Genomic DNA, 20837 nt, shown 5'->3' with positions numbered 1-20837 from the left:
GAACTTAATCAAGGTGAAGAGAAAATAAAGTGAGGTTCATCAGCTATACAGTTGGGGTGGAGGGCGGGGGGTATACCGGGGATTTTGGTGGTGGAATATGGGCACTGGTGAAGGGATGGTGTTTGAATACGGTATAAATGAGACATAAACCTGAGAACTCTGTAACTTTCCACTTGGTGATAAAATTTAAAAAAAAATAAAAATAATAAAAAATAAAAAAAAAAAAAAAAAAAAAAAAAAAAAAAAGAAAAGTGCCAGTAAGCATAATATGATATGGTTTGGGGGCCCCACCCAACTGGGCTCAGGGTTTACTCCTGGCTCTGCACGCAGGGATCACTCCTGGTGGGGCTTGGAGGACTCTATGGGGTCCTGGGGATTGAACCCGGCCCAGCCATGCACTAGGCAAGTGCCTTACCCACTGTCTCATGGCTCAAGCCTCACTTGCAGGAAAATGGTCTGTTCTCTTCCCTGCCACGCTCACAATCTCACTGTTGACTCCTGCGTGGCTATGACTTCTGGCTTTATTTGTGTTGGGATTTGGGGCCACATTTGGCACTGCTCGGGGCCTACTCCTGGCTCTCCACTCAGGGATCACATCCAGCAGTGCTCAGGGAACTACGCGTGGTCCCAGGGATTGAATTGGACCAACCACATGCAAGGCAAGTACCTTACCCCACGTACTATAGCCGTCCAGTCCCCGTGTTTTTGTTCATACGCCTAAATCTTGTCCGCTTTTTAGTGCTATGTGGGAAAACCATGCCTGCATTTCAAATAACGAAATTCCAAATGAATTTTGGATTGTAACACCTGGTCTAAATATCAGGTGAGCTGATTTTCAGTTTTCAAAGGAGGCCCGGGGTTCCTGCCAGCTCTTGAGCTGATGGAGCACACCCTGGATGCAGGAAAAAAGGGGGAAAAACCATCTCGTGGCAACAAGCACTGTGACTCTGCCTTGTGGATAAGCCCTTGAGGCAGAAGGCGGGGTCCCCTGGCGGAGCCTGGGCTGGAGCGGGAGTAAATAAATCCTCTCTCCTTTGTGTGTGTTCCAAGACTTCCTCCACGGCATATTTCATTTTGCAATCAGAAAACCAATCTTACGAATACTTCACTTCAAGGCAAAGGAGAAGCTGGAGAGATGAGCAGGGATAGGGATAAAGGATGCTTTATCTGCTACAACCCCAGCACCCCATGTGGTCCCCAGAGCCCCCCCAGGAGTGACCGCTGAGCGCAGAGCCAGGAGCCAAGCCTGAGGACAGCTGGGTGTGGCCGTTCTCAAAACTCAAAATTATAAATAAAAGATTATAATAAAGATAGAGGGGGCTGGGGAGCGGACTCCCGGGCTGAGTCCGGAGCCAGTCCTGGCACCACGTGGGCCTCGAGGGACTACGGGGCATAGCCCGCTCCACATAGAGCCCCTGCTCTTTTTAGTTTTCTTTTCTTTTCTTTTTGGGTCACACCCGGCAATGCACAGGGGTTACTCCTGGCTCATGCACTCAGGAATCTCTCCTGGTGGTGCTCAGGGGACCATATGGGATGCTGGGGATCAAAGCCGGGTGGGCCATGTGCAAGGCAAACGCCACCCCCACTGTACTATCACTCCAGCTCCAAGCCCCCCCACTCTTTTTAAATCAACATTTAAATTAAAATAAAAAGCAAGTGGGGCTGGAGCGATAGTACAGTGGGGATGGAGTTTGCCTTGCACACGGCCCACCCGGGTTCGATCCCCAGCATCCCATATGGTCCCCCAAGCACCACCAGGGGTGATTCCTGGGTGCAGAACCAGGAGTAATGCACCCCTGAGCATTGCCGGGTGTGACCCAAAAAGCAAAAAAATATATTTTTATTTTTATTTATTTATTTATTGCTTTTTGGGTCACACCCAGTGATGCTCAGGGGTGCATTACTCTTGGTTCTGCACTCAGGAATCACCCCTGGTGGTGCTTGGGGGACCATATGGGATGCTGGGGATCGAACCCGGGTGGGCCGCGTGCAAGGCAAACACCCTATCCGCTGTGCTATCGCTCCGGCCCCCCAAAAAATTTTTTTTCAAGTAAAAAAAAATTAAAAAATAAAAAGCAAGAGACTCTGGAGTTTTATGTGATTAAAAGAATAACATTAAGTTGAGGCTGGAGAGTATAGTGGTTAGGTGCTGGTCTTGCAAGGAGCTGACTGGGGTTCAAGCCCTCAGCACTGCATCCCTCATACAGAACCGCATACTGAACACCCCCAGGAGTGATCCCTGAGCACAGAGCCAGGAATGATCCCTGAATGCAGATCCAGGAGTGAGCCCTGAGCACAGAGCTGGGAGTGAGCCCTGAGCACAGAGCCGGGAGTGAACCCTGAGCACAGAGCCAGGAGTGATCCCTGAAGGCAGATCCAGGAGTGAGCCCTGAGCACAGAGCTGGGAGTGAGCCCTGAGCACAGAGCCAGGAGTGAGCCCTGAGCACAGAGTCCGGAGAGAGCCCTGAGCACAGCTGGTGTGGCCCACGCCACTCCCTAAAAGAAACAAAAACAACTAAAGTTGAAGCCTTGATTTGGCGCCTGTCTCTCGGCTCCGGTCCCTGACCCTGATTCTCGGACCCGCCCTGAGGAGGCTGCAGAGAGCAGACAGCAGACAGCTGCCCTTTGTCCGCCCCGAGCCCCATAAACCCCAGCTCAGTCTTCGCCACCTGTTGTCACGGCACCTGCAGGATGGACTGATGGACCCAGAGCACAAAAGAGGCTTTCAGGCAGGGGCTGCAGCGCCCACACCTGGGGCGTGTCTCCCCCAGGTCAGGCGGGGATGGGGGGCTCAATGCTCTCACAGCTACAGTCCCATGGCTGCTGGATTTAAAATAGGAACTGCTTTGCAGGGAAAGTGTTTTTGTGGGGAGCTCTTGTCGGGGTGGTTTTCACCTCTGAGCCTTCACTGTCATGAATGACTGACCACTCTGAGGTTCAGTCACCCCAATTTCCCGGCCTCTGGAAGCATGCAGGACATGCTCAGCACTTTACACTCGGGGTCATTTAAAGAATCCCATGTCGAGGGGTGGAGCCATAGTACAGCAGGGAAGGCGCGTGCCTGGCACGCGGCTGATCCAGGTTCCATCCTCAGCAGCCCCTGAGCACCACCAGGAGTGACCCCTGAGAGCAGAGACAGGCGTAAGCCCTCTAGCACTGCTGGGGTCCCCCCACAAAAGACACCACACAGCCCTGAAGCACCACCAGGCAGCCCCGGTGTCACTGAGCACTGACGTGCCAGCCCAGCTGGAGAATTGCAAGGACCAGCCCGTGCCCGCCAGTCTCCTGAGCATCACTTGGGAGCCCCCAAGTCCCTGCCAAAAATTACGCTGTCGAGCAGAGACTATCTTTCTTCCCATGTCGATTCTTCTTAGTAAGAAACACATTAGCGTGAGCCTCCCGTGTTTTCACCCTCCTGCCAGTGGCAGCGACAGCAATGCGATGCCTTGACAAGCGCAGCTAACATTAAGTCTCAACTAGGTCTCGGTGTCTGTTTCCCCAAGCAGGACTCGCACTGTACACTGTAGCACTGTCGTCCCGTTGCTCATCGATTTGCTCCAGCGGGCACCAGTAACGTCTCCATTGTGAGACTTGTTGTTACTGTTTTTGGCATATGGAATATGCCACGGAGAGCTTGCCAGGCTTTGCCGTGCGGGCAGGATACTCTTGGTAGCTTGCCGGGCTCTCCAAGAGTGACAGAGGAATCGAACCCGGGTGGGCCTCGTGCAAGCAAATGCCCACCCCGCTGTGCTATTGCTCCAGCTGGCCAGGATTTGCAGTTGCTGGTAATCTCCCAGTTGGGCAATTTGCCAAGATAAGGAATTGGGCAGCTGGGGTCTGGCCAGTCATGAGGGGTCACTGCACCTTCCTTAGAAACTGTTACTCACTATTGTCTAACTGCTGACCACCACTGTAAGAGGGCCGATGCTAAAAAAGAGATCAGTATGGGGGGCTGGAGTGATAGCACAGCGGGTAGGGCGTTTGCCTTGCATGCGGCCGACCCGGGTTTGATTCCCAGCATCCTATATAGTCCCCTGAGCACCGCCAGGGGTAATTCTTGAATGCAGAGCCAGGAGTGTCCCCTGTGCATCGCTGGGCGTGACCCAAAAAGAAAAAAAAAAAGAGAGACCAGTGTGTAAATTGCTTCTTAACTCTGAACCCTGTGTAAACTGCTTGTGATTTGGATTCGGGGTCCTTGTCAAGACTCCACTGTGTTGGATAAGACTCGGACCCTAGCTCGGGCTAGCACTGGCTCGGGCGAGGAATAAAGTTCCTTTCCTTTTGCATCATCGTGTGTGTGGAACTGGGTCCCTATGCAACTGGGGATCTGAAACTTGGACACAACAGCAACAGCCACAGCCAGGGCAGGCCGCGGCACCCCCGGGTGCATTCCAAGTCAACTCGAACCCCCTAGATTTTGGGGGCTTTTGTGGACAGTGAGGATGCCTCGAAGACAGGGAGCTGCCAGCGGCCAGAGCTTGGAGAAGCACGAGCTCCCGGACCAAAACACAGAGCCAGCAAGGACCTTTGTGGGGACCCACGGCGTCTTCTAATCTTTCACGAAGCAGCAATCGCAGGGAACCGTGGCGCAGAACGGCTGAGTCAGATGTGCCAGGCCAGACGCGGCTATCACATCCCATCTTTATAAGGAGCTCATCAACCCGGCTTGCTTTATTGCTTGCAAATGTCACTGCCATTAGCCGACATTTATTACATTTATTGACCCTGGTTCTGCGCTCTCTGCCATCCAGAGCCCCGGGGCGGCATTCGAGCCATCTCTGAGCATTTAGAACCGACTGCGCCAGTCGGGAGCCAGTCTATGGGAATTTGCTAAGGAGCGGTGGCAATTCGCCCCCTCTCTCTCAAAACAAAACACAAAGCACAAAACTCCGAGGCCTTTAACGGAGCAGGATTTCATGGCATTGCTCAGGCAACAGTCAACATTCACTTACAGGTTATGTTTTATTTATTTATTATTTTGGTTTGGGGACCACACTCAGAAGTGCTTAGGGGGTAACTCCTGGCTCTGCTCTCAGGGATCGCTCCTGGCAGAGCTCAGGGGACCATAATGTGGTGCCGGGGATCGAACCCGGGTCAGCCGCATCTGTACTATTGCTCCGGCCCCAATATAGATTACATTTTCAAGGCCTTAACTGGGGCCAGGGGACAGTACGGAGGTTAGGGCACATGCCTGACACCCATAGCCTCGTAAGCTTCAATATCATAAAATTTAATTCTTTCCCTTTACTTAAACACCGTGGTTTACAAAGTTGTCATAATACAGTTGTTATAAGCATTCAATGTTCCAAACATTCCCTACACCAGAGTGACCTTCCGTCCACCACTGTCCCCGTTTTCCCACTCCCCTCCCAAGCCTGCCCCCTTGGCAGGCACAGAAGAATTTATTTTATGTCGCTTGTTACAACAAAATGGCTAATGGCGTCATCATAAAATATTTTACAAAAAGCAAATTCATGAAAATGGTTAAATCCACTGTGGGATTGCTAAGTCTGCCTGAGGATTTACTGAGCTGTTGCTAGTTGAGTCTTCGTGTTCCTGTTTCTGTTTGCTGAGCTTTCGTGGGCTTCAGTGTTACTTTCCCGTCGCCTTCACCAGGGGTGCCTCTGGTACCCCTCAGAGCACCACTTTGGGGGTCCCTCTGCCCCAAAAAATCTTGACCGAATTCTTTTACCTGCTTATGGACCGTGGAGAAACATGTACTGTATTTTTTAGCAGGAATCATATATACATATATATATATATATGAATAATATAAAAATCACATGTTTCTGAGCACTTAACTTGCAGGCATCAGGGACTTTAATCCTAAAAGATTAAGTGTGTTTACTTCTTCAGAACAAGGGCATTCACTTACATAACCACAGGGTAATAGCTGAAATAAAAACTTGACTCTGAAAACAAGCCATTATCTTGTTTGTGGATTTGACTCAAGGCTCACCATTTGTCTCAAACATGTCCCTGTTAGCAATTTCTATTTCCCAGCAAGTCATCCAGCTGGTGCGTTGAATTTTCAAGTCTCTTTCACTCCTGGCAGTGCTCAGGGGACCGTTAAGGGTCGTGCGGGCTGAGCCCGGGTGGGCCATGGGCAGAGCAAGCACCCTACCCACCATGCTATTGCTCCGACCCTGTCATTTATTTTTTGGTTTGTTTATCCAGGAGGAGACAGCACAGCCGGAAGTGATCAGGAGCTACTTAGTTTCTGTGTTCAGGGTTATTACTGGAAGTACTTGGAGGAACATGTGGTACCAAGGGTCAAACCTGGGCCTCCAGCGTGCAAAGCCAAGCTCCAGCCTCGTGAACCATCTCCCCAGCTCACGGTGGTGGCTTCGTTTATTTATCTATTTAAAGGGGCCACCCCTGACTCTGTGCTCAGGGACCACTTCTGGTGGTGCTCAGGGGACCATATGCACTGTCAAAACTAGAACCAGGGTCACAGCTTCCTGTGGGCTAGTGCCTTAGCCTCTGGATTCTGTCTCAGGCCCACATGGTTGCTTTTAAAAATGTTAAATATTGGGGCCGGAGCAATAGCACAGCGGGTAGGGCATTTGCCTTGCATGCGGCCGACCCAGGTTCGATCCCCGGCATCCCATATGGTCCCCCAAGCACCGCCAGGAGTAATTCCTGAGTGCAAAGCCAGGAGGAACCCCTGAGCATCGCTGGGTGTGACCCCCCAAAAAAAAGCAAAAAAAAAGTTAAATATTGTCTTTGTCTTTCTTGGGGTGGGGCAGGGGGAAGGATGGAAAATAATTTGGGAGACAGGTCAACAGACTGAGCATGTTTTGCATGTCACCATCACTGTCATCCCGTGGATCATCGATTTGCTCGAGTGGGCACCAGCAACATCTGCATTGTGAGACTTGTTGTTACTGTGTTTGACATATCGGATACGCCACGGGTAGCTTGCCAGGCTCTGGCGTGTGGGCGAGATACTATCAGTAGCTTGCCGGGCTCTCCGAGAGGGGCGGAGGAATCGAACCTAGGTCGGCTGCGTGCAAGGCAAACGCCCTACCCGCTGTGCTATCGCTCCAGCCCGCAGGGGGCCCAATTTCAGTTCCTGGCTTCTGTGTACCGTCCCCTGGGTCCTTCAGGGAGCAAGCCTCTAGCAGAGCCAGGAGAAATCTCAGGGCACCACCAGTTGTGGCCCCATTGAGTGGGTTGGGGTGGGGTCGCCAGAAGCAAAACCCAGCTCAGTTGTTATGCACTACTCTTTTGCATGTTACTAAAATCCTTTGTTTAGAATTTTTAAATACTTTGTTTAGGATTTTCGCATGCAACCGTGTAATGTGTTCGTGAGTGACATTAACCTGGAATTACCCTTGCTTACAACGTTTGATTTACATCCCGCATTAACCTGGAATTACCCTTGCTTACAACGTTTGGCTTACATCCCGCAGGCCTCCCCTTAGCCCCCCCCCCTCACCCCATGTCAGCTTGCCCATTGGCCCTGCTCTATGGGCCCACTCATGACTAAATCTCGGAAAAGATGCTAACCAAGTGTTTAAAATTCGTGGGTACACCAGTCTTCTGTCTGAAAACTCTGGAGCAAAGCCAGGAGGGGAGCGGGCCGAGTCCCCACCCTGCAGAAGCCAGGGCAGTCACACCCACGCCCACAGTGCCGCCACACCAATGACCCAACTTCAGTCTGCATGACTGATCTCTGCAGAGACACCAAACTGGAAAGCTTCCAGGTACACGGCATTCAGGCTGAGAACTCCCGTGTCTTCTTGGGGTCAGGGGCAAGAAACCTCCCCACCAATCTCCGTACTTCCGGAAACCCCGGCAGCCTCGCCCACATCCCATGGCCAAGCTACGTGTAAACTCACTGGCCTAATTCTACAGATCCCACAGTCCCTGGAGACAGCCCTCCGAGTTCCCAACACTCGACAGCCGGCCAGAGCACAGCACACCGAAGGCGACGGGAAAGTAACACAGAAGCCCACGAAGCTCAGCAAACAGAAACAGGAACACGGAGGCTCAACTAGCAACAGCTCCGCAAATCCTCAGACAGACTTAGCAATCCCACGGTGGATTTAACCATTTTCATGAATTTGCTTTTTGTAAAATATTTTATGATAACTCCATTAGCCATTACGTTGTAACAAGCGAAATAAAATAAATTCTTCTGTGCCTGCCAAGGGGGCAGGTTTGGGAGGGGGGTGGGAAAACGGGGACAGTGGTGGACGGAAGGTCACTCTGGTGGTAGACAGAAGGTCACTCTGGTGGTGGACAGAAGGTCACTCTGGTGTTGGGAATGTTTGGAACATTGACTGCTCGTAACAACTGTATTATGACAACTTTGTAAACCACGGTGTTTAAGTAAAGGGAAAGAATTAAATTGTATGCTATTAAAATTTGTTCATCTTAAAAATGTTGTTAAATCTGATCACATATTCTCTCATATAAACCTCCAATGGATAAACTGTTCAACAATGTCTAATGTTGAAATTAAATTTATATCAGGCTCAAAAGTGGAGGAGGTGGGGTCTGGTGGCCATTCTTTTCAGCACCATTGTTATTTTAATGATTTATTATAATGTATTTTTTGTTTGGGGCCACAATGGGGGATTCTCAGGGGTCCCTCCTGGCTCTGTGCTCAGGGATCACACCTGACCTGCAAACTTGGTGGACCGTATGTGGTGTCGGGGACGTAGAACCCGGGTCAGCCGCGTGGAAGGAGCGAACCCCACCCGCTGTGCTGTCTCTCCCGCCCCGTAATGCCATTTTTGGCCATTTTTGACTCTAAGGTCAGGCACTAGCGGACAGACAGACAGCTCACTCCGGAGGACTATGGGAGGCGGGGGGCGTGAGGTACTGGAACACTGGCCGGACCCACGCTGCCTGGGGGCTCCTTGGGTCAGCTCACCCTGAGTTCCCTCCTGGAGGGACGGTGGTGGATGCGGATGCGACCCTCCAGCACGGGGTCTCAGTCTGGGCCTGGTATCGGCAGACGGGGCAGGGAGGAGGCCCTGGCCTGGGCGGGGTGGGCCCTGGGGGTGGACATCCCGACCAGCCGCGGGTCCCGGGAAGGGCCAGGCAGCTCCGAGCGCCGTGGCGCGCGCGTCCAGCACGCACGTCCAGCACGCGCCTGGCCTGCAGTGGGGCGGTCCTGGAACCGGTTCTGTGCATCGCGCGAACTCTTGCGAGGCCACCTTGCACCTGTGAAGGGGCATCCTCTTCTTGGCAGGACGGGAGCGGGAGCGCTGACACGGAGACCCCCCCCCCCACGTGCACCCCAACCCCGGGACGTTCTCCCTGCTCCGGACGCGCCCTATTTCCGTCCTGCCAGCATCTTCCTTCAACGCCCCCGCGTTGAGCCTGGGAGGGGGCTGGAGAGGGGCGCCTGCCAGCCTCACACACTGGGGGAACGCCTTTGAGACCCCCTAGGGCCAGCAGCCCCCAGTTATGTCACTTGGTCATAGGTCACCTGAACCGGGCCCTTAGCTCCCTGACCGAGAACAGTGGCCAAGAGCGAGGGTCTGACAGAAATCACCTGCGTTGGGGAAGGTGACCTGGGGCCGGTAGGGGGGAGGGGCAAACCCTGAGTTTTGGATTTGGTCCTCACGAGGATCCCAGGAGCCAGCACCCCTGTAAGCACTGGGCACCTCCCCCTGTCCTGAGTCCCAGAGAAGGTCCCCAGCGCGGTCTGTTGGCTTTAGAATTCACATCATTGTGAGCTCTTCATAGGTGTGTGGTGGGGGAGGGCAGGACAGGGAGGGTTTGAGGTCTCCCCTCCCCTTTTCCTCCTCTTCCTTGCCCTCCCCTTCCCTTTCCTACCCTTGTCTTCCCCTTCCCTCCTTCCATGTTTTACTCCACCTGGCAGTGCTCAGGGCTTACTCTTGGCTCTGTGCTCAGGTGTCACTCTTTTTTTTTTTTTTACTTTTTTTTGGGGGTCACACCCGGCGATGCACAGGGTTACTCCTGGATCATGCACTCAGGAATTACTCCTGGCAGTGCTCGGGGGACCATATGGGATGCTGGGAATCGAACCTGGGTCGGCCGCGTGCAAGGCAAATGCCCTACCTGCTGTGCTATCGCTCCAGCCCCTCAGGTGTCACTCTTGGTGGGTTTCAGAGCACATACCAGGGAAGTGCCTTACCCCCTGTACTAAATCTCTGGCCCTAACAATCAGTGCTTTTTAAACATTTATTACAGGGGCGGAGTGATAGTACAGTGGGTAAGGTGCTGTCCTTGCACGAAGCTGACCCGAGTTTGATCCCTGGCATCTCAAATGTTCCCCTGAGCCCTGCCAGGAGTGATCCCTGGGCACAGAGCCAGGAGGAATCTCTGAGCACTGCCAAAACCAAACCAAAACATAAATAAAATGCATTGTATAGATAATATGGTGGGTAGGGGGCTCGCCTTGCATGCAGCTGACCCAGACTTGATCCCCAGCATCCCATATGGTCCCCTGAGCCCCGCCAGGAGTGATCCCTGAGCACAGAGCCAGAAGTAAGCCCTGAGCACTGCTCGGTGTGGTCCCAAAACAAAAATTTTATTGAATGAGACACGGCAATTTGCCATACTGCCGGTGATGGTTTCTCACAAACGTAAGTCCAACACCACACTTACCACCTAATAATCAACATACTTTCTATCGTTACATATGGAAACTATAGCTAATAAGAAAACAGATTCAAAGGCAAGTTTGTAAGTTAAGTCTTGATGTAACTGGATCAAAATAGCTGTAAGAGGTCACAGAGCTGAAACGCAGCTTTCATACCTGGTTCCAGACTGAGCCTCAGGGTCCCTGTTGGGGGTCAGGGCCAGACTGGAGCCCTGACACCCCCTGCCCCCTCTCCACCTGCTGAACCTCTGGCTCTTCAGTGCCCAGCACCCATCTTCAAATGGGCACAGGAAGAAAGAACTGGGCTCTATCTAAGCCCTAATTTCTGGCTGCTCTCAGCATGTTGGGGTGACCTAAGACACTGCCCCCTCAGGGCTCGGGGTCCACAGCCAGCCTGTGAGGGACACGGGGTGAGGGGACTGTGTCTTATACAATGAAGCAGAGAGCCATAAAGGAGGGGGCGTGGTGCAGGAAGTCAGAGAAGCCCCTAGAAGCCTCCTGCCTTGGGGACTAAAGTCCTGGGGGCAGGGGGGAGGGATTTCAGGAGCTGCAGAGAGGGGTGTCCTTGGTTCAGAGCCGGGCCATGTGCCTGTGTGTGACATGTGCCTGTGTGTTGATGCATGCTGGTGTTCTTGACCTTTGCAACAACTGGGGCACACAAGGTCTTAGGTGAGTAATAGCTGGGTGACTGGAAGGGCAAAGGAATGACCCGGCACCCTCACCTATACAGCCAGGGGCTGTGAGGGACTAAAGATGCACTCACACATACCCCCCCCCCACACACACACAGACAAAGACACAAAGACAGATGCACAGATAGACACACACAGAAGGGGCAGGGACAGCTTCACACACATATGATGCACAGGCATGCATATACACATGGACAGACACAGACATGCACCCAGAAGTGGCAGGGAACGTTGCATGCAGGCATGCACAGAGACATACCCAGAGACATGTATAAACACACAGAGACACACACCCAGAGGTGGCAGGGAAAGCTGCAGGTGTATGCACACACAAAGGACACGTAAACATATGTGCACAGACACACATGCACCCACACCCAGAGGTGAGACAGCAGGAAAGGCTGCGAGCACACACATACACAGACAGGGGAACACAGACATGCACCCAGAGGTGCCAGGGAATGCTGTGTGCACACATAGACACATACACGCACACGTGTGCACACACAAACCTCTCAGGGTAGCAGGAAAAGTGGCATGCATGCACACAGACACACATGCACACACATAGACATGCACCCGAGGCTGAGGAGAAAGCTGCATGCGCGCACACTGATACACACACAGACACACAAACCTGAGGTGACAGGGAAAGCTGCATACATACACACAGACACAGACAAACACAGACACAGACACACACACACACACACACACACACACACACACACACGAGGTAGCAGGGAAAGCTGCACGCACACACATTCACCCTGCCCCCGCGGGCCTAGCTCATTTGCATGTCAAAGTCAAGTTTTTTTCCTGACTTCTGCTTTGCATGTGTGTGAGAACCGGCTTGTGGGACAGTTCCTGGGTTCTGGCCTCCAGGGCTGCTGCTATTCTGATGTAAAAGAATCACAGCGTGGTGCGCCCGCTTCCTGGCGAGTCTCACACTGCCGGGCTCTCCACGCCAGTGCCCGCTGCTGCCGCCACCTCGCTCACCTCCCAGAGGTGCAATTTACCCTTTTCCGTTCCCTTTCTTTCCCTTTCTTTTCCTTTCCCTTTTCCTTTCCCTTTACCCTTTTCCTTCTCCCTTACCCTTTTCCTTTCCCTTTCTTTACCCTCCTTTCCCTTTCAAAGGCTCCGAGAGCTGTTTGACTCTTTCTCTCCGGGTGCAAAGGACCCGGCACAGGTTTCCCAGAGACCTTCGGGGCTCTCCAGCCGCCCCACCTCCTTCCCACATTCACCCCTCACCCCCAGGCAGTACCCAACCCAATTTCCTGGTTATTTGGGGAGATCTGCGAAGTAGGGGGCACCCCACCCCTTCCACAACCTCTTCATAGAAAATGAAATGCCGGGGCTGGAGTGATAGCACAGCGGGTAGGGCATTTGCCTTGCACGCAGCCTTGCACGCAGCCGACCCGGGTTCGAATCTCAGCATCCCATATTCCCATATGGTCCCCTGAGCACCGCCAGGAGTAATTCCTGAGTGAAGAGCCAGGAGTGCATTGCTGGTGTGACCCAAAAAGCAAAAAAAAAAAAAAAAAAAAAAAAAAAAAGAAAAGAAAATGAAATGCTCCCCATCTCCGAGTTTACACACACACACACACACACACACACACCATGATAGACTAGACCTGGTGTGTAGGTGGTTCCTTTGGAGCAAAACAGAACTACGGAAACTCTCCCAGCACCTGGAATTGGACAGGAAGCTTCTCTAAAGAATTTGGACATAGGAACTGAGCACACACTTTGTGACCCACCAGACTAGAAAACTTTGACTGGGGATGGGAGGAGGGGTGGCGAGGGGGAGGATGGAGAAGAGGGAGCGAGAGACAGACTGAGACTGAGGCTGGGGTGGCCCTTCCCGGCTCTGAGGCTCCACCGCGTCCCTTAGGGCCCAGTTTTTGCGTGAGTGCATCACCCCTTAGGAGAGCTCCAATTAGTTCCACCCCAAAAAAACGCTTGAATGGGCTGGTCACGGCTAGTCTTTCAAAACAAAGACTATAAAATGTGAACATGTGTTCACTGTGATGGTCTGGTTTTATGGCCCCTCGGGGATCTATGAATAGAGAAACACAGTAACGAGTGAGAAAGAGCCTGATTGTTGGCAGGTGTGCATGACGGGAGGCGGGGCGTCCTGCAGGGGGTCCTCAGGTCCTGGAGAACCATCTGGCCTGCGGAGTAACAAGAAGCGTCTTCAAGCAGAAAGGCATCGGGACTCTGCTTTTAGAAAGGTTGGTATAGCCTGGCGGGCACAAGGTGATCGAGATACCGAACTTTCTCTGTTTTTCTTTAGTTTGAGGGTGAACAGAGGTGCTCAGGGGCTACTCCTGGCTCCAGCCTGTCCTTGCGGATGCCTGCGCGGCTTATCTGTCCTGTAAATCTGGAGAGAGATTTCTGGAACCCGAGGGGCTCTGCTCTCCTGCTGTTTCCCTCCTGTGGGTTCTGCTGGGAAGAGATAAAGGGAACCGGCACATTCTCCGCATTCTCCGCCCACACAGGAGCGTGCAGGTGTGTGCTCAGCTCGGAATACAGTGAAGGCCAGTTTGGAGTCGACCTCCCACAAAAGCCTGCAGTCCTTCCAGCAGCAAGACGCATCCGTTCAGAAATAAGCCAGAGCGCCCGGTGCTTCCCTGAACCCCGGCAAGCCCCTTCCTTCACGTTGCTGCTGGCAGGGAAAGCGGCGTTTCTCCTGAGGCCAGCCCCAGCCCCTGCAGCTCACAGATGCCCTGTGGTCACTCCAGACCCCATTTAAGGACGGTCCCTGCCGTCCGGCAGGCAGGATGCTTGCCTTGCGAACTGTTGGCCCTGGCTTGAGCCCCCCGCACCTCGCAGTCTCCCAAGCACCACCAGGGGTCACTCCTGAGCACCGGGCCAGGAGTGAGCCTGAGCCCCACTAGGGTGGCCCTTCTCCAGAAAGATCTCTTAGTATCAGGGTTAAGGTGCACGACCTGCCAGAAGCAGTCTGCAGCTCTGCATGGTCCCCAGAACATCTCCCAGTGCACCCCAGACGCCCAAACACCACTGGGGGAAGGAAGGAAAGGGAAGGAAGGAAGGAAGGAAGGAAGGAAGGAAGGAAGGAAGGAAGGAAGGAAGGAAGGAAGGAAGGAAGGAAGGAAGGAAGGAAGGAAGGAAGAGAAAGAAGATATAAAGATAGGGGGAAATGTAGGGAAAGAAAAAGAAAGAAAGAAAGAAAGAAAGAAGGAAGGAAGGAAGGAAAGAAAGAAAGAAAGAAAGAAAGAAAGAGAAAGAAAGAAAGAAAGAAAGAAAGAAAGAAAGAAAGAAAGAAAGAAAGAAAGAAAGAAAGAAAGAAAGAAAGAAAGAAAGAAAGAAAGAAAGAAAGAAAGACCCTGGTAAATCCTGACATTTTATGGGCATCTTGTCAATCATTTTGCTCCACACCAGACACTGCGCATAGCTACTTGCTATTTCTGGTTCTGATTTCTGACTAGTGTTACGTATGGCATTTATCCTATCTAAAATTTGAATTCATAATTCTAAGGATTATATAATGATTCATCAAGAAATTGTACTAGCGGGGCTGGAGAGATAGTACAGTGGGTAACACACTTGCCTTGCACGTGTCCAACCTGGGTTCAATCCCTGGCATCCCATATGTCCTGTCAGGAGTAATTCCTGTGTGCAGAGCCAGGAATAACCCGCGAGCATCACTGGATGTGGCTCGAAAAACAGAAAAAAAAAAGTGTATTAGGGACCAGGGTCTGGCGTGCAAGGAAAGTGCTTCCTCAGTTCGAGCCTGGAGCACTGCCTCTAGTGCTATCCCTCAGACCCTACCCACTTCTTTTATTTTTAAGGGCTCTTTCATCCCAATCTTTCTGTTTCATGCTTAATCATATTCAAAACTGGGATGCCTCCAACTTTTAGTTATTGAATAAATGTAGAGCAGGGCAATAGGCACCAGAGCAGATAAGATCTGTCCCTGCAGAGCAGATAAGACCTGTTCCTGCACAGTGACCCAGTAGGGAGTGCCTGGGCACATTTTACAAACACCAGGTCTCGGCCTTGAGTTTCACCCAACCCCCCAAGGACTGTCAACTCTGCTTAGCAAGTCATTCCTAACTGCAGCATCAGCCCTCATTGGGATTGGGCCTCAGGGAACAGCGGGTTTGGAAAGGTGATCCGTCAGTCATGCTAAACTGTATGTGATTGGACCATCCTCTTAAGCCGAGACCCTCTGTAAACGATGTGTGTGTCTGGCAATAGGCTGAATGACCACTGGCCCTCTCCTGGAGTGGTTTCTCCGTGTGCCTGTCATCCTTCACCCCACGGCAGCCCGGACCTGGGGCACAAGGTGTCTGGGCACGTTGGGGAAAAACTGTTCCCCAACAAATAAACGCCACATTCAGGGAACTTTACAAGTACTCCATATGCTTTAGCTTGTTGACTATTGAGAATTCTGTGAAAGCACAAAATAGCTACCACTGTGAGTTTTATGTAGTATTGACTAGGTGATGAGTAATTTCAGACAGGGATACAGGATGGTTGGATGGATGGATGGATGTGTGGATGATGATGATGATGATGATGGAGCTTGATAGTAGAAAGATAGATAATGGATGGAGATGATGATGGGTGGAGAAATCGTAATGGATAGATGCTAAGTGGGTGGATGGGTGGGCAGATAGATCTACAGAGGTCTTCTTGAGGGCATATCTTCACATACTGCCTGTATAATACACACTAGCATGTGTACTGTCCATGACTTACCACTGTTCACCTTTCGAATGGCACAAAAATGAAACTCAATCAGTAGAAACCACACTTTGTGTTTTGGATTTTTTTTTTTGAGGGGGGAGTGTGTCACACCCAGTGGAGCTCAGGGTTTACTCCTGCGCTTAGAGATCATTCCTGGCAATGTCCAGGAATTGAACCCAGATAAGCCGTGTATAAGGCAAATGCCTTACCTGCCAAGTGCTCTCTCTCTCTCTCTCTTCCTCCCTCTCTCTGTCTGTCTTTGTCTCTCAGTCTCTATCTCTCTCTGTCTCCCTGTCTCTCTGTCTGTCTTTCTCTCTCTCCCTATCTCTATCTCTATCTTACTCCCTGTCGCTCTCGCTCTCTTTGTGTCTCTGTCTGTCTGTCTGTCTGTCTGTCTGTCTGTCTCTCTCTCTCTCCTCTCTCTCTAAGGCCCTAGAAGCCACTTTTGGAAGGTGAAGTTTGATCTTTCCCCAGGCCTGTGCTCTGACGCACCACCCTCAGCAGAGCAGGGAGCCACACAGCCCTCGGCAGCCAGTGCTCCCAGCACTACCCCACCGCTGCTCTAGAAGCTGCCTTCCACTTTCGAGACGGGGTTCAGCCCATGGCCTCACAGCCAAGCCTTCACTGTGAACTAGGCACTGTGTGGAGGATGTTGCCCACGGTGAGCTGACCTGAGCCTCCTGCATGCATTTATATGAGGCCGACGCTATGTGCCGTGCGGCTTAGGTGAGCTACACGCATTCCCAACGTACAGCATTTTCACCTGGATGCCGGGTCCTTTGCATGAGGGATCTGAACGAGAGAGGCCGAGGGATTCGCTCAGGCTCCCTCGGCAAGGAGGAGGCACTGCCGGGAGTGGAGATGGTGTTGAGTCACTGGTGACTCAGCTGGCCAGGAGCCAGGGTTTCATCACTGTGTCTGCACCCAGGAAATCCCCTGCCCAGCCAGGCTGCAGTCAGCCCTCTGCCACACCCCCCTTAGGGACGAGGGACCTCGGCGTGGGAAGGCTGCCTATGCTTCCCCGCGACACCCCGCATATCAGTACAGGCGGTCGGATTCCAATCCAGATGTCTCTCACCCGAAAGTCCACTCTGCAGATATCACATTATACTACCTTCTATAGTATCTTCCAGAACCTTCTCTTCCCCTGCACAAGGCCAGTTTAGCTCACCTGTCACTGTCACTGTCATCTTGTTGCTCATCGATTTGCTCGAGCGGGCACCAGTAACATCCATCTTGAGACTGGTTGTTACTGTTTTTGGCAGTGCGACAGTGCTTAGCTCACCTAAACTGCACAATGGCATAGCGTCAGCCTAACCTACTATCTATGCCCATCATTGATACACACACTTTTAATAGTTACGGACATCGCAAAAGGATTTCATATGTCCTTTTGGTAGCTTTAAAGGTCATTATTCGGGACTGGAGTGATAACACAGTGGGTAGGGTGTTTGCCTTGCGCGCAGCCAACCCGGGTTCGATTCCCAGCATCCCATATGGCCCCCCCCAAGCACCGCCAGGAGTAATTCCTGAGTTCATGAGCCAGGAATAACCCCTGTACATCATCAAGTATGACCCAAAAAGCAAAAAAAAAAAACAAACAAACATAGTGATTATTCCTGGGACTGAGGGTATAACCCCGTGGTTAGAGCACTTGCCTTGCATATGTGAGGTCCTGGACCAGATTCTGCCAAAGCAAGAAATAAGGTCACTGCTTCCAATCTGGTCCTCAGTATTCTCTCTGGAGTGCTTTTAACTCTATGTAGTAGGAATTATTATTGTCATGTAACTTTTGCAGATGAATTCCTTGTGCATTTCCCGGTACTGAGAATCCAGGGAGGAGAGTCTGTGTGCAAGGTAGGAGGCAGCAGCAGAAAGCCATAACCATGTGTACATATACAGCGTGTGCGTATCTGTGTATACTGACAGTGACAGACTGGTGTAAGAATCAACCCTTAAACAGAGGCCAGGAAGGCAGCCCAAAGGGCTGAGGGCTTGGCATGCAGGAAGCCTGGGCTTGATCCCCAGCCCTGCGTGGCCCATGGAGCACTGTAGTAATGATCCCAAGCAACAAGCCAGGAGTAGCCCCTGAGTGCCACCAAGTGTGGCCTCAAACCAACAAAGATAACCTTGGGAAATGGGGCGTGAGGGACTCTGAGAGGGCTCGCAGAGAGTCAGGGGCCCCAAGGGATACAACATTTGGCCCCCGTGAGAGATGAAGGGCCTTGAGAGATGTGACATCACTGGCCACCACCCGACCATCACGCCCATCTCTGCCTGAGTCCTGGGTGGTGGGAACTGGCCCCCGACACGGGCCTGAGCGGCCTGTCCATGCCCCAGTGTGGACTGCTGCAGTGCAGACAAGGCAGACGCTTGACGGGAACGAGAACGAGAGGCTGGTGTCTCAGTGGTCACTGACTCGGACCCTTCAGGCCTCAATGTTCCCCACTGAGAGCTTTTGAGGCCACAACCCCCACAATGCCCCGAGGGTGTTCCTGAGGCTTATCCCTGCCGTAGACCCCGAGAGCTCCTTCCTGGAGACCTTGTTTCTGCGCCTGACCAGGCCTCTTCCTCATGGGGGTCCCTCTGCATCCTTGCGCCTCAGCCCAGGGACACTTCATCTCCAGCCCACACCCGCAAAGTGCTCCTTGGACTCTGATAGAGGACGTAAGTCAGGGTTTTTCTTTATCACTCACCCCAGTAGAGAGGTGATACGGCCCAAAGGGCCTGTGTCAAACAGTGGGAACAGACTCCCCTCTGTGGCAAGTCCCCTTGGTAGTTGTCACTGCATTTGTTTCTTCTCAGCAGCCTTTTGCCCGGGAGATGGCGAGCACGCCGTCTCTGGAGGAATGGGACCCTGGCCTGAGGAGCACATGCCTCTCATTGGCACAGCAGTGGAGCCCTGTCGTCACACACGACCCCATGCGTTTATTTGATGACCATATATTTTATTTTAAACTTTTTTTTTTTTTTTTTTTGCTTTTTGGGTCACACCTGGCGATGCACAGGGGCTACTCCTGGCTCTGCACTCAGGAATTACCCCTGGTGGTGCTCAGGGGACCATATGGGATGCTGGGAATCGAACCTGGGTCGGTCACGTGCAAGGCAAACGCCCTACCCGCTGTGCTATCGCTCCAGCCCCTTATTATTATTTTTTTTTGAGGGGAAGAGATTTTGGGTCACAACCTGACAGTGCTCAGGGCTTCCTCCTGGCTCTGTGCTCAAGGAGTCACCACGTTCCAGACGGGAGCAGCCTCTGTACTGTCTCTCGGGCCCTCTGGCCCCCGATGACCAGGTGACTGTCTTCTGGGTTTCTCCAGTGAAGAATACAATTGTGCCTAAGCATCCACAATTCTCAGTGATTTAATTGGTACCACCGTTTCCCCTCCATGGGTTCAATGCTTATACCTTCCGTACTATGTTGGATTTGCATATGTTTTGTTCCTGTATTTTAGACTCTACCCAGTGGTGCTGATGGGACAGTGGGTAACTGTTCCAGGAAGTACTTAGGGGACCATCTGATGCCAGAGATTAAACCTGGGCCTCTGGCAAGCGAAGCATGCCCTATTGAAAATATAAAATTTTACAAGCAAGTCCCCTTGGTAGTTGTCACTGCATTTGTTTCTTCTCAGCAGCCTTTTGCCCGAGGCTGTCATCTTTTTGGTGGCCTGGGGCCTCGTCTGTTCCACAGGAGCTGTCTCCCCATTGCGCTGTCTCTCTGGGCCCTGGGCAGCTTCTGTCTTCAATGCACTGACGTTCTCAGACACACTCAGGGAGGAGGGAGCTTATCGCCAATAGCTGTCGCAAACCATTAGCATGACTCAAGAACATGCCAAAGGAAGGTGATTCTTTGGACGAGCAAATGTTACGTATAAAAATTATGAGCCGTGTCTCCGGTAACTCAGCTGTCACACCCATAAGCCATCTCTGGCTGGCACCAGGTAATCACGTCACCGGCCATCATCCAGAGTCACATGTCCTTCTCTCCCGGAAGGGAGCATAGCATGATACTCACCATAACCATGTCTCTGGACCCCACATCGGGTTGTTTCACTCAGGGTGTCCCTGAGTGGGGCAGGTGAGACCTCCCTCCCCGCCCCAAGGGACCCAGCCCTGACAGCCGAAAACCTCCAGAACTTAAACTGCCATGGTGCTCACAGCCGCTCTCCACACGCTACGGCCAAACCTCACCCGAAGCTCACCCACGAGGGAACCTATTCCTGGACTGCGCAGCCACGAATGACACTTCAACTACACACCACCCATACTCCAAGAGTAGCACCCACGTTTGATGGGGTTCAAAGGAGGAGGCAACCAACCTTAGAGGGAATTTTTTTAATTATATATATATATATGTGTGTGTGTATACATATACATATATATGTATACACACACATACAAGGCTCAGCCTTTTACAAGATGTTAGTGATCTCTTATAGAAGGGCTTAATGGCCCCTGGGTGAAATACAACAATCTTCACCCTCCTTCCTCTAAGGGAACTTCTTTGGTAGCATTTTCGTCGGTTTTTCATAACAAGCAATACAAAATATATTATTTTGGTTCTGCTTTGGGCCAGGGTTTAGGGCTCAGGGTGGATACATCTGAAATATGGTGGTGGGAAGGTGTCATGGTGGTGGGATTGGTGTTTGAATCTTAAATGTAATCAGATATTGTGAACTACTTTATAAAATAAAAAAAATAAAAAAATTATGAGCCAAAGGGGCCTGAGAGATAGGGTACTTGCCTTGCACACACCCCAGCTGAACTTAATTCCAGCACCCCAGAAGGTCCCCTGAGTACCACCAGGAGTGGCCCCGAAACAAGAAAAAAAATGAGCCAAAATC

This window comes from Sorex araneus, chromosome 2 (genome assembly GCF_027595985.1).
Source record: "Sorex araneus isolate mSorAra2 chromosome 2, mSorAra2.pri, whole genome shotgun sequence".
Lineage (NCBI taxonomy): Eukaryota > Metazoa > Chordata > Mammalia > Eulipotyphla > Soricidae > Sorex > Sorex araneus.
Note: the sequence above shows the minus strand (reverse complement) of the source record.